This window comes from Vombatus ursinus, unplaced genomic scaffold (genome assembly GCF_900497805.2).
Source record: "Vombatus ursinus unplaced genomic scaffold, bare-nosed wombat genome assembly UNPS02009132.1, whole genome shotgun sequence".
In the NCBI taxonomy this organism is placed as follows: Eukaryota; Metazoa; Chordata; class Mammalia; order Diprotodontia; family Vombatidae; genus Vombatus; species Vombatus ursinus.
The window spans coordinates 3253534-3267027 of NW_020948910.1; the positions used below are offsets into that span (position 1 = coordinate 3253534).

The 13494-nt window shown below is 35.3% G+C and overlaps 1 protein-coding gene and 1 pseudogene across 10 annotated transcripts in view; one reads left to right on the top strand and one right to left on the bottom strand.

The window, feature by feature from the left end:
* Positions 1 to 13494, bottom strand: part of UTRN (utrophin) — a 620052-nt gene that overhangs the window by 191644 nt on the left and 414914 nt on the right. The window lies entirely within an intron of this gene.
* On the top strand, positions 9828 to 10206 carry LOC114034868 (annotated as a pseudogene).

Genomic DNA, 13494 nt, shown 5'->3' on the forward strand with positions numbered 1-13494 from the left:
ACCATGATGGGGAAAGTTGCAACGTGGAAAGGATAACTGTAGTTTGTTACAGGGAAGGGTTTAATTCTAGGGCTGAGAGGTATGAGTGTGGGAACTGAAATGTAAAAACAAATGAATCAATACAGCCTTTTACAACACTGGTGATCTTTGAGAAAGCACTTGGAGCAGTGAGATGTAAGATTACAAGGAGCTAAGGAGTGAGTAGATAGTGACGGAAACAGTAAGATAACTGATTTTAGTTGCTTAGCATGAAGAAGCATGAAGGAGATATAAAATAGCTTAAGGAAAAAGCAGGATCAGATCAAGGCTTTTTAAGGATGAGTAAATCTGAGAATGTCTATAGGGCATAGTCAAGGAGCCAGCACATTAGGAAGACAATGAAAGTAAAAGGGGGTAATGACTGACCAGGAAAGCTACTAAAGGAAAAGGACACAAATAAAAACATTTAGCCTTGAAAATAAGAACCACTTCATCCTTCGAAACTGGGAGCAAAGGAAGAAAAGGTAAGTGAAGGTGAACAGTGAGAATACTGTTTTTTTAATTTTCAGAAGCAATTTTTGAATTTTGAAGCAAGAGGTCCTGAGTTTGACTCCCAGATCTACTTGGTATGTGTGTGAATCTGGACAAGTTACAGTTTCTCTGGACTTCACTGCCTCATTTGTGAAATGCAGGGCTATTAGCTCTATTTAAACTTTAAACGTAGAAAATTATTATTTCATATAAAGAAGTTCTGAAGTGGAATAGGAGAAATAACAGAACTATCAGAGTTCTCAGTCTTCTCAGTGAAGTAGGAGGCAAGGTCATTTGCTGAGAGTGTGTTAGAAAAAGTAATGGAGACTTGAGGAAAGAAGAAAAGACCTCTGACAATCGTCGTGGGAAACGTAGTTAGAGAGCCCATCACTGATAGATGAAAGGATGGCCACATAGCACTTGTAGTCAAATAACAGATTGAACAGGATCCAGTTAGCTTAGGTTTATGACTTTCTCTAGAAGCATTAAATAGCTCATAATTGGGAGCCAAAAAGTTGGATGGTAGAAATGGCCCAAGGATAATTACTGATAGACCATGAACAGTATAGAAGGGCAAATGAGAAAGGGATCCAAGGGTGAAGGACAGGATATTCTTGACTCAATCCATAGATCAACTTTAAAACTGGATGGGTTGGGGTGGGTGTCATGGACCATGCTGGTAATCTGGTGGAGTCAAGTACCACTGTGTTTTGCTGCCCATATTCACAATTGGAAGAAATGCTTGATTTCAATTAGAAGTTAATAAAGGTATAATTGTTTTCAATCCAAGTTCACAGACTTGAAAATCTATCCATGGAAAAATATATAAATAATACCACATTTCTCACTAATTTTTCTGGTGGGGAAATATAGGTTTTTTTCATGATGTTATTTGTGTTAACATTTAATGGATTTGTCAATAAATTATTAATAAATACTTTATAAATTATTTTTTAAAATTAATGCTTAAAATATTAATAAATGAATACTTTAAAAAGTCATCCATTTTAGTGTCTAATATGGTACACATTGATAGACAAAACCAGGATTGACTGGAGTCTGCTTATTAAATCTTCAGCATGAGCATTTATACTTTGGAAACCGGGAAATTCTACAAATCAGGGTTTGATGTATTTTTTGTTGATTGTCTAGACTTAAGATAGTGAGGGAGAAAATGTTAACGCAGATCAAACTTAAACATATAGTATGTACATTATTTTTTTCAGAGAACTGGTTGTTAAGCATTTGCCAGCACACCACTGGATATAACAATCACAAACACAAATTCTTTGGTGTACTCAATCATTTAAGAGTGTAAAAAGAGCCTGCGACTAAAAAATTTGACCATCACTCCAGGGTAACCTGTGGCCCCGAGGCCATGTATGACTTTCTAGGTCCTCAGGTGCAGCCCTTTCACTGAATCTAAACTTCACAGAACAAATCCCCTTAATAAAAGGGGATTTTAGCTGTAAGACTTGGACTCAGCCAAAAGTCCTCATCCAAGGACCTAAAAGGCCACGTGCGGCCTCGAGGCTGCAAGTTCCCCACTGCTGCACTACACCAGAGAAACAGATGAGGATGGAGAATTTAGCAATCAAAGAGAGTATACAGAACAGATTTAGGTAGGGTGACATAGACTGTAGAAAGTCATAGATGTGTATCACAGGGGAATATTAGAGTATAATCATGGAGATAAAACAGTTTGAGGTAATAGTGCCATGGAAGTACTAGTGGTTGGTGGATGAGGGAGAATGGAAATGGTAGTCATCAGGATTTAGGAGACAGATACACTGAGGGGACATCAATAAAAATATTGAATAGCTTCAATATGCTATGTCTGAAAACATGAGGTAAGACGCCTGTTGATACAGTGAGAAAAGATAACTCATCAGATACACACATGGTGCTTAATTTTAGCTTTCTAACTTGACGGCTCTACTTATTACTCACTGATACTCAGTAAACTACTTAAATGCTCTAAATATCTGTTTCTCTCACTGTGACATAAGGATAAAACCAATGGGTAGGGTGCAGAAATAATCTTGAATAGATGATATTATAGAAATATGAATTTTACGACCATAATCATTATGAGAAGATTGTAATGAAAGTAATTCATTTCATGGTGTTCTACCTCTTAGCCTTTTCTGTTGGTTTGACAGCTACTTGCATTGGATTAGACTTTGAAAAAGGAAGGTTTTACAAGGTTCTGGTTCTGTTTGAATTTCAGTTTTTCTGTGTTCATATAGATTAATCCCAAGCCAAATGTGTAATTGCTTTTCCATTGTATACATTAATTTCACTTGTCACAGAGGAGAACCAAATACTTTTCTATTAATCTTGCTGCATATTCTGTTTTTGCTATTATACTAGTTTTATAGAATAAGTAAAATCAAGTTGTGTTAATCTCTTTCCTGCATCTTAAGTGTTTAAAAGTCAGCTGAAAATGAGAGTTCTTTAGGCAAAATAAAAATATATTTGAATGTCACCATGTACAAAACACTTAATTATATACCCTGCTTCACTGTATTTCACAATATGTTATATTTTTTAATAGCCACTATTTCTGCAGCAACTACCATTTAAATCTTTAAATTCAAACCCTCTTATATATTGACTTTTAAAGACTATACTTCATTGTCCTCTAGAGGACTGGCTAAATGTTAGATACTTTTTAGAGCATTATCTATAGGACTGTGCAATTAAGTCTTTACAGAGAAATTTTTACATAGTCTTTTTAAATTGAAGTATAAAGAACAAAATGATTTTAAAAATTCAATAAGCAATAACAAGACATAATTTTACAGGGCGTATCCTTAAAAAAAAAAGACCTTAAAATTATGATAATTCTTAAATACCATGCTTTGCTTCTTTCCTGTCTATAAGGGGAAGCACATTGGCTTGGCAGGAACTTTGGCTCACAGGATCTATTCTGGTTATTCTCTACTTGATTACAACTTTATGTCTAATGGATTACTACCATATGTCAAATCCTTGCTTCCATAGTAGCCTACAATGTTCTAGTTTAAATCTTGTCCTTTCATCTTTCAAGATTAAAGAGGGTTTGGGAGCAATGCTTTGACTATTTCACAAGAAGAAGCTTCAATTTTAGATAATTCTGTATTTTTATTTTTTTCTATCTTCCATGTCAGTGTTATTAACATTAAAGTCAACTAAGGATATGGTGAATGACTGCTTCTCAAATCATGCTCTTACTATCTTCATTTCTAAATGTCTCATCATTGAACATGCTCCTTTTGTCTCATTTTTGAATATACATGTGACAGTGAGAAGTTGGCTATCTTTCTGCACTTTTATTTCAAACTCATCAATCCAGAACTAAACATTTGTTGTACAATGTTCCTTTTGTCAAACACATCACTGATATTGATAAATCATAATGCCTGATATGCATATGCACAGCTATGAAATTCATCCTTTTACCTGTTTCCTGCTTAAATTTTATTCTATTTCCAAAAATGGGGGGAAGGGGAGGAACTTCTTTCAAAATTTTCATAAAGGCCATCTATAAACATTTTTACAGGATTAAGAGGGAATTAAATATATACATAGAATCTAATAATTTTAAAGCAATAAAAAACAAAATGTTTAGGAACCTATATCAGGGCCCATTCAATGTACTGTTCCAAAACATATCTAATGTTCATATTAATTTGTAATATGTAGGGTGATGGTAGTAGAGGAGCTACAAGAAACTCACAAAAGACTGTTTGAAGGCAACTCTAGGCCTCCTTAAGAAAAGTGAGGTTCTCTAATAGAGAAGCAGAACTGGGTAGGTCAGTCAGTAAGGATTTATTAAGTGTCCACTACGTGCCACTATGTGTCCACTGTGCTAAGTGCTGGGGATACAAAGAAAGACAAAACACAGTCCCTGCTCTCAAGGGAGCTCACAATCTAATGGGGGAGCTAACAACTCTCCCACTTGGTAGGAAATAAATGAACAATGAGTCTATGCAAGAAGCCATACTGTCTCCAGCTAAGTAAGTGAATAAAAAGAACACCATAGACACTTCTTGAAATTACATGACCTATGTGAGCTGCTCATTATTAATTGTTTTCTTGCTACATAAATAGATCACCTGCTTTTTCAGCCACATCTCATTGATGAAATCCTTTATACCGTTTCACCTATGGTAAAGAGGAACATTCCGTAGCCTATTTGTGGTTAACATTGCCCTTTGAGTAACATGCAATGTTAATTCCTCAAATAATATTCAGACTAATAGCTATATAGAATTACCAGAATACTGATTATAAAAAGATAGTCCTTTGTTTCAGGGAGAAATCCTGAGAGTAAGGAGGGAAGCCTTGAGCCTTGAAAACAAGGAAGGAACTAGCATGGCCCTTTCAAATTCTTCCAATTTCATGGTGGTGGCTTTGATGTTCTATTTTCTCTTTTTTTCTTCTGGCTAGGCAATGGGGATAAGTGACTTGCCCAGGGTCACACAGCTAGTAAGTGTTATACGCCTGAGGTCATATTTGACCTCAGGTCCTCATGGATCCAGGGCCAGTGAACTATCCACTGCACCATCTAGCTGCCCCTGATGTTCTATGTTCTAGCCAAATGAGGAAGCTGGCTCCATTCTAACTGATGGAGAAGTTTAGTTATAGGAATTCTGACAATGTATATATTATATGCAATCTAGTTTGATCTCATTATCTTATTCAGTCACACTGAAGTTCACTATACATGTACAGTATACATCCAAGGTTCATGACCAGCTCTATATGCTGTCTACCCAAACTGGTGAAAGTCTACACAATAGCAGTCATCATTTGCTTTTTCCTATGTGGATAGCTAGGCTAAACTCCTGTTAGATACTCTCATCATTTAAGAAGTTCTTCAAATATTCTAAGACTTAATGCAAACTATCATTCATAAATAAGAGTGCTTGGAGAACACCACCATTTTCAGGGAATTCCTCTTCGACTAAGTCTTGAAGATTGACATGGTGACAGTTGCAAATACTTTTGGCAATCACTTTCTTATGCCTCACTTGTTATAATAACCATAATGTTGGGAAAAAAACAATATTTGTGCTATTTCAAGGAATACTGTATGAATGACATATCAAAGAGTTACTTAATTGTAGGAGACCCATTAAGGCAGTTTTTTGCTTGAACTAATTTTTTTTTAAATAAATAACAATCGGGGCAGCTATGTGGCGCAGTGGATAGAGCTCTGGCCTTGGAGTCAGGAGGACATGAGTTCCAATCCAGTCTCAGACACATGACACTTACTAGCCGTGTGACCCTGGGCAAGTCACTTAACCCTGATTGCCTCACCAAAAAAAATAAATAAATGAATGAATGAATAAATAAATAAATAAATAAATAGATGAATAAATAGCAGGCACAGTAAGATTTTGTATTCTCCATACCTTTCAGTCAATTTAAATGTCATATAATATTTTTTGCAAAAGCCTTCCTGTTTCCTTCTCATATTTTCCTCAATGAAGGTATGTATAGATCTATTCTTATAAACTATTGGAAAAATGGAAAATTAGAAAAATGATTAATGTTCTTGATAAATATGTTCTTGATCAATTCTTTGCTAGTTAAGTCCTATGATTGCTTTTTTTCCCCTAATCATTTAGTGTCATCTGTTCTTTCAAGGAATTTGAGAATTGATCCCTGGACATTCAGAAAATTGTACTGTATGGACCTTGTTTTTGTATGTATATGCATGGTCTAATGCAACTACTCTTCCCATGTTTTATTTTCTTCTGTTAACGAATCAATAAGCATGTATTAAATGCTTACTTTGTGCCAGGCAATGTGCTAAGCACTGGAAATGAAAATAGAAGCCAAAACTCCAATAACAATAACAACAACAACAACAACAACAACAACAACAACAACAAAAGATGCTCCCATGAACTAGCACAGAGAGAACAGAAGTCCGGGGAGACCAGAGAAGAATGAAGGAGGAACACTGCTAGCCTCAGCAGGCCATTAAAATGAAAGTTTCTTTTATGCTCTTTTGACTTCCTCTAACTTCACCTTGGGGGCTTTGATGGTAAAGCCCAAAAGCGGAGGTTGTCATTGATACAGAAAATAATTCATCATAGGAATTTTGATACTTCTTTTCCATTTTCAACTAAATTGTTGTTTTGGTTCTGAAATACCCTCAGAATAATTTGAACTAACTTGTCTCTCACCAAGGTTTCTATGAATTTGCTTGCTTTTCCCCTGCTTCTTCCTGGATCTTGGGGGCCATACTTCTCTGTTTGGGAAGAAGATCAAATGCTTGCTACCTGAGGGAACTTAGGCAATTTTGGTCTCATTGCAGAGATTTGTTTATATCAATTAAACTTGATTAGGAAATGGTGATGGTTTATAGAGATATGTGTTATACAGGTATCTGTTATTTTAATGATGTCCCATTTTTCAGCATCAATAGCTAATTTAAATAGGTCAGGTTGGAGATTACTCAACTGCAAACCTTATAGTCTTTTCATTTTTATTTTTCTTCTAATTTGTTACTGCTGTGAATTTTTTATCTAAGTTGATGGTCTAACCATTACATAGATAGCTAATTCAAAATGATACATCAGTAGTCAAGCATTTCATATACATTGATCTTATTTTCTATATTAGTTGGTGTTCATGATTTCTAGTACTTCCTATTTTTTTCTGAAACTTTTTATGACATATATGCATAAGGTTTCTTTTATATAATTTGCAAACCATTAACTTTCTTTTGAACCATGTTTTCCAATGTATTTTTCACAATCTTTTTGTTGTTATTTGGTCGTTTCAGTTGTGTCTGACTATTCATGACCCCATTTAGGGTTTTCTTGGCAAAGATACTAGAGTTGTTTGCCATTTCCTTCTCCAGTTTATTCTACAGATGAGGAAACTAAGACAAACAGGTTTAAGTGACATGCCCAGGGTCATAATTAGTAAGTGTCTGAAGCCATATTTGAACTCAGGTCTTCCTGACTCCAGACCTAGTGTTCTATCCAATAAGACACCTATCTGCTCTATGTGCCTATGTCCACCTCTGCAATCAAATTATTTAAGTATATATTGATTACTGTTAAGGAGCTTAACTGAGTTGTTCACAGAAATTTCTCTGCCTATTAATCCCCTGCAACAGATATCAGTACATAAGCCGAAATTATCTACAGGGTTGTCTTAAAAGCTTAATTGTATTGCTTTTATATTACAAACATTTAGAGATTATTTCCACTCTCTGAGAGTTCTTTTCAACCAACATAAAACAATGAAACTTAACAATAGAGTAATCTCAGTTTAATGTACATGAAACATTTCATATCTGTTAAAGTGCTCCCCATTTTGAAACTTTTTTAATTAACAGAAATCTCTTTTCTCCCCCATCCCAATGAATGCCCCCCCCCAAAACCAAATTCCTGGTAACAAATAAAGCAAAACAAATTCCATTACTGACCATATACAAACACAAAGATACCCACACCCATACATTCATATATCTACCTATGTTTCATTCTGCTCCCTAATCATCTATCATCTTTTGGTCAAGAGATCAATGATATGAGTCATCATCAGTCCTCTAGAATCATGGATGGTATTGACAGTCTTGATCAGATTACTTACTAATTTCAAAAATTTATTGTCTTGGGGCAGCTAGGTGGCACAATGGATAGAGCACCAGTCCTGAAGTCAGGAGGACCTGAGGTCAAATCTGGTCTCAGACCAAACACTTGATACTTACTAGCCATGTGACCCTGGGCAAGTCACTTAACCCCAATTGCCTAAAAAAAATTTTTAAATGTATTGTCTTTAGAGTGTTGTATTATATGATTTTTTTCTCCTGGCTCAGCTGCTTTCATTATAAAAGTCCTCAATTTTTTAGATAATATTGATGTTATAGCATAAATTGTTCTGTTCATTTTGCTTACTTCACTTTTCATCAGTTCATATAAATCTTTCCTGGTTTTTTATGAAACTACTCTACTAGTCATTTTCTACAGCACAATAGGATTCTACCACATTCATATACTGCAACTTATTCAACCATTCCTCAACTGATGGACATTCCTTTGCCTTCCAGTTTTTGTGCTACTAAAGAAAGGGCTCCAATAAATATTTTTGCACCTATGGGACCTTTTCCTATTTCTTAAATTTCTTTTGAGCATAAGCCTAAAAGTGTTGTATCTAGGTCAAAATTGCAAATTACATTCCAGAATGGTTATACCCATTCAGTGCATCAAGAGATCTGTTTTCCCATAGCCCCTCCAACATTTATCATTTTTGTCATCTTTGCCAATTTGGTGGATATGAGATGGAAAGATTTGCTTTAACTTGCATTTTCTCCATTTAGTGATGATTTGGAACATGTTTTCATATGACTATAGATTGCCTGGGTTTCCTCCCTCAGTATTGTCTCTTCTTATCCTTAGACCATTTATCAGTTGGGAACGGTTCTTTATTCTTAAATTTGGATGAATTCCTTATATATCTTGGAAATTAGACCACAGAAATGAGACCTAATGCAGAGATTTTTATTGTTGTTTCCCTTTAAGATTTGTGCAAAAACTTTAAAATTGCATGTCATCAAAAATTAAAAGTAACTGAAAAAGAGCTCTGTGTTTAATCACTGCTCTATTACTTGAACACCAGTGTATACCCAGAAATATAACATGAACAAATAATATAGGAGTTGGACAGTATATAGGAGATATTCTGTACTTTGAGTTTCTTCCTCTGGCAATGCTTACTGCAGCAAACTTCTTCCTAGCTTTGTCGTAGAAGTCTCTTCAAAACATTTCTATTGGGAACAGGTCCTCATTAAGAACTTCACTTTTCTACCAAATGCAGTTGGTCACAACGGTATTGTGAGTAGGGGAAACAAGTACCTTTTTCCTTGTTGGGTATGAAATTAACTCAGAATTTTGAAGAGTATTTTCATGGGTCAGTTGTCTATTGCCTAATGTAGCATTAATTATAATTATTAGCAAAAAGAAGTACCATGTACCAAATTGTTTTGAGATCTAGCTTTAGACCAATATCACAGTAAGTTCCAAAGGGACACATTAGCTAATATTAGCAAGATATAAATGATCACATCATTAATTTAGGGAAACATGAAAAAACCAATTAGATCTCTGGAGAGAAGTTGATGACCAACAAACAATGGAGGAGATCATAAAAGTGTTATTATTCATAAAAATCATAACTATGTGCATGTACTTAATGCTTTAACATCTAAAAAAACCTTTGTCCCAACAACCTTTTAAAATAGAGAATATAAGTATTATTAGCCTCATTTTAAAATAAGGAAACTAGCCCTTTCTGGCTCCGTGATCACCATGGCACCCATGAAGAAATCTGAGATGAAGGGTGGCAAAAAAAAAGGAAGCAAGTCCTTAAATTTACACTGGATTGTAGCCATCCTGTGAAAGATGGGATTATGGGTGGAGCTAATTTCGAGCAGCTTTTACAAGAACGAATCAAAGTGAAGGGAAAGTGCAACCTTGGTGGCAGAGTCATAACCACTGAGAGAAGCAAGATTAAGATAACCATGATGTCAGATGTGTCATTTTCTAAAAGGTATTTGAAGTACCTGAAAAAGAAATACTTAAAGAAGAACAATCTTCGGGATTGGCTCCGGGTGGTGGCCAAAAGCAAGGAGAGTTATGAATTACGGTACTTCCAGATCAACCAGGAGGAAGAGGAGGAGGATTAAACCCTCTCGGGTCTGGAAACAGTTTGTATATGATATTGAATGAAACATGAACAAAAAAAAAAAAGAAAAGAAAACTACTGCTTGGTCAAAGAGGTTAAGAACTTGCCCAGGGTCATAATGCTAGAATATATCTAAGGTAGGACTTGAATTAAGGTCTTTTGCTTCTTTGGACCATAATATACATCTTCTGGACATAGAAGTAATAAGCTCTAATTTTTCTGATATTTACCTAAAATTTTCATCAGCTTTCCATACCTTAAAGTTTTGAACTTCATATTTCAAATATCACAATTAACTCATTTGTGGATCATAACCTATGGAAACTGTGTAAGAAATTCCCCTTCTGGAAAATCTCTACAGAAAAGCATATTGATATTTCCACAAAATTAGTCAGTTAATGTGTGTTATTGAGAGATTAAATGCTTTGCCCAGGATTTCATATAATAGGTATAATAGGCAGAATTTTGAACTCAGGATTTCCTAACTCTGAGGCAGGCTCTACTACACCATGACATTTTCCACCAAAATAACTTTGACACATATATTAATACATCAAGAGATTCAGCTTATATAATAGCCCCCCCATCTACTACTGTTGTCATTTGTACTTAACTAGCCTCTTATCAGACATCTTCAACTTCATAATACATGGCATGGCCAAAATATCTTTCAAAAGGAAATAATGCCAAATATTATATTGCTGCTCAATTCTAGCTTGGGTACGTGCTGACAAACATCTCATCAGAAACCACAGGCCAGGGAAGATTTTGGCCATCCTGTTGCCTCCTGAATTCTCTAATGGAACAAAAGTCCTTGTAGCACAGAAGGGGGTTCCCACATAGAAACTTTTACTCTGTCTCATGAATCGAGTACAACACTCTTGTAGAGAATAAGCCAGGAATACTCTGCTACTATGCCTAGATTCACGACAGAGACTGCACTAGAGATCACGACCAAATAGGATACCAAGAGGTTATATAAAGCACTGCATGAAAGAAGAATATGATATTATTCAACTGGATAAGAATAGCTGTACTATCATATATGTCTGTTTCTTACTTTATTTTTTTTAAAACTTAGATCATAAATTCTCTGTGAACAAGACCTTATTATATCCCAGTGATGTTTATCACAGTCCTTGGTATATAGTAGGAACACAGTGAGTAAGGGGGGAAAGCACAAAAACATTGAGTCTCTAGTAGCTGGAGACATTAAACATGTAAATGATTACCACATAATTTTTTACACAATGGAAGATATCATGGCTGACAACATCAGCACATTCCAAAGGGGCCAACGTAGAGGACAGAGTTTCATGATTGCAAAAATATTTATAGCAGTTCTTTTTGTAATAGTAAAGTACTCGAAGGAAAGTGGGTACCTGTCACTTGAAGAATGGCTGTACAAACTGTAGTATGTGCAAGTAATGGAATATTACCACACCATAAGAAATGACAAATATAAAGAATTTAGAGAAACTTGGCCAAGACTTTAATAAATTGATGCAGAATAAGCAGACCCAGCAGAACAATTTACACCTAATACAATGGAAAGCAAAATGACACAGAAATAATTTTGGACTCATAGAGACAAATCCTGACTTCAGAGAATTTGTGAAGTGCCCAGCACCTTTTGGCAAAGGAGTGGTGAACAACAGATGCACAATGAAGCGTGGATTGTAAGACAGGGCCAATGTGTTTAGGTCTCTCAATGGCTCCTCTCCCTCCACCCTAGAGGAAAGGAGCCTAAACTGACTATTAACAACTGATAATAATTTATCAGGAAACCCTTCCTGTTTGCATTTCTGCAAGCATTTCAAAAGAGAATACATGGATCATTTTTTTAATAAATCCAAATCTTTTCTCAATGGAATTTCAAATATTACAGAATCCAAGTGGAAGAAAATTTTATCTTGTTTATTTCTTTGAGGTTTAGTATTTCACAATATTTCTCAACTCATACCATGTAAGTGATCACATATGCCATTCATGCATAGGGCCAATTCAACTTCCTTACACCAGTGATCTCAATTCCATTAAAAAAAAGAGCTTTTCTTATTTGCTAATGTTGTATGTTGTGTGTGGTTGTGTGTGTGTGTGGGGTGTGTGTGTGTGTGTGTGTGTGTGTGTGTGTGTGTGTGTGTGTATTCATTCCAGTGGGTTTATATGTTTTTTTTCTAAGTCATAAGGCTAAGTTTACATATAGTTTAATGACATTTTAAAAGCTAGTAAAAGTGGATGTAAATGCAAGTGTTATTAAACCTTATTTTACATTAAGGACTTTTAAAAGGATGCCCTGCATTTTTAAAAGACTCGCATAAAAGAATGGGGAGAGGCATTTTATCTTTGAACTGGCTTTTTATTAAAATTGACATCTAATGCTCTTCATAGTCTGGCTCCAGTCTACCTTTCCAGACTTATTTCGCATTGTTCCCTTTCACACATTCTACATTCCAGGCCACACTGTCTCAACTAAGGTGTTCTTCAAACAATATTCCCTCTGCTGTCTCCATGCCCAGAATGCACACCCTCCTCACCACTAACTCTTAAAATTCTTAGCTTCCTTCAAGGCTCAACTGAGAAGCCGTTTCTATCCCCCTGGTTGTAAGGTCTCTCTGGGTAGTTGTATAAATGGTCATATTGCCTAGTGGAATGTAAGTTCCTTGAGGGAAAAAAATTGTTTTCATTTTGTTTTCGTATTCACTATCTTTGGGCACAGTAGGTACTTAATAAATGCTTGTTGAATTGAATTGATTTTCCAGTTATTTGTGAAGGAGTGGGGTGGTCCCTTTCAACATCTGTGCTCCTGTGACCTGTGAATCATATATTTTTAAAAATTCTGTATTTAAACAGTATTCATCTAATATATAAGTAGACACTTGTTAATAATGAATTAAAACAAATTTTATGTGAAACTATAGGCTATGAAACTCCCATTAATAAATGTTTGTAGGTTTCCTAACTTAAAATTTTACAATAAATTACAAGGCTTAAAGTAAGATATAGCCCTCAGTAAGTACATTTTTGTTGTATCTGAATTTTATTACTCTAGCTTTCAAAAAATACCATTTATTCATTTATTCTTATAGGAAACGTTAAGTAGCAACACAATGGAAGTTGTCCATTGGGAAGTCAGCACACAAAGTAAGGGGAAGCAGATGCATTTTCACCTCCTTTACTTCTTCAGGCACCCACAAGCCCATTTACTGCTTTTGGGGGAAGAGTGAGAGACACACTTATAGACATGGTTTAAGTTTCTTTACATTCTCCTTCATCTACAACTATACATTC